Source organism: Schistocerca serialis, chromosome 4 (genome assembly GCF_023864345.2).
Source record: "Schistocerca serialis cubense isolate TAMUIC-IGC-003099 chromosome 4, iqSchSeri2.2, whole genome shotgun sequence".
In the NCBI taxonomy this organism is placed as follows: Eukaryota; Metazoa; Arthropoda; class Insecta; order Orthoptera; family Acrididae; genus Schistocerca; species Schistocerca serialis.
Genome location: NC_064641.1, coordinates 46,711,751 through 46,713,312, shown reverse-complemented (window position 1 = coordinate 46,713,312; position 1,562 = coordinate 46,711,751). Strand labels below are relative to the sequence as shown.

At 42.6% G+C, this 1,562-nt stretch overlaps 1 non-coding gene across 1 annotated transcript; it reads right to left on the bottom strand.

The window, feature by feature from the left end:
- Positions 1-279: 279 nt before the first annotated feature.
- Positions 280-354, bottom strand: Trnat-agu (transfer RNA threonine (anticodon AGU)). Its single transcript has one exon. It is a non-coding gene; the product is annotated as a tRNA-Thr (tRNA).
- Between the last annotated feature and the right edge of the window lie 1,208 nt (positions 355-1,562).

Sequence of the window (1,562 nt, the reverse complement as noted above, 5' to 3'; positions counted from 1 at the left end):
CGTAATCAAATTTAAGGTACTTAGCTTAGGGAGTCAGAGACACCCATTATGATTTAATTACTCTATCTGCAATCAGTCGATGGGAATGGTTGTAACCATAAAATTTCCACATAGAACCAATTGAAGGGGAAGCAGATACAGGGCTAATCTGGGACTCTCAGAATTCAGTCGTGGGAAACAGTTTCAACCATCATATTACTACATATGTAATTGGAAAGGGACCACTGCTGTCACCTGCAGCGGAACATTAAGCAGAATGAACGGCGACGAACGAAAACGTGTACCCGACCGGGATTTGAACCCAGGATCTCCTGCTCACTGGGCAGGTGCGGTAACCACTGCGCCATCCGGGACACAGTTGATTCCGCTTAATGCCCCGCTGCAATTGGCAGCAGCGATCCTCTCCCTTTTACGTATAGTGTTTCACAGGTGCGGGATCTGCGTGGAGTCTGTTCTTTCGAAGGAACAGACACGTCACATTCATGTTGTTGTTGTTGTTGTTGTTGTTGTGGTCTTCAGTCTAGAGACTGGTTTAATGCAACTCTCCATGCTACTCTATCCTGTGCAAGCTTCTTCATCTCCCAATACCTACTGCAACCTACATCCTTCTGAGTCTGCTTAGTGTATTCATCTCTTGGTCTCCATCTACGATTTTTACCCTCCACGATGCCTTCCAATACTAAATTGATGATTCCTTGATGCCTCAGAACATGTCCTACCAACCGCGCCCTCCTTCTAGTCAAGTTGTGCCACAAATTTCTCTTCTCTCCAATTCTATTCAATACCTCCTCATTAGTTATGGGATCTACCCATCTAATCTTCAGCATTCTTCTGTAGCACCACATTTCGAATGTCTAAACTATTTATCGTCCACGTTTCAATTCCATAGACGGCTACACTCCATACAAAAGCTCTCAGAAACGACTTCCTGACACTTAAATCTATACTCGATTTTAACAAATTTCTATCCAGAAACGCTTTACTTGCCATTGCCAGTCTACATTTTATATCCTCTCTACTTCGACCATCATCAGATATTTTGCTCCCCAAATAGCAAACGTCGTCTACTACCTTAAGTGTCTCATTTCCTAATCCAATCCCCTCAGCATCATCCGACTTAATTCGACTACATTTCATTATCCTCGTTTTGCTTTTGTTGATGTTCATCTTATATCCTCCTTTCAAGACACTGTCCATTCCGTTCAACTGCTCTTCCAGGTCCTTTGCTGTCTCTGACAGAATTACAGTGTCATCGGCGAACCTCAAAGTTTTTATTTCTTCTCCATGGATTTTAATCCCTACTCCGAATTTTTCTTTTGTTTCCTTTACTGCTTGCTCAATATACAGATTGAATAACACCGGGGATAGGCTACAACCCTGTCTCAATCCCTTCCCAACCACTGCTTCCCTTTCATGCCTCTCGACTCTTATAATTGCCATCTGGTTTCTGTACAAATTGTAAATAGCCTTTCGGTCCCTGTATTTTACCCCTGCCACCTTCAGAATTTGAAAGAAGGTATTCCAGTCAACATTGTTAGAAACTTTCTCTAAGTCTACAAATA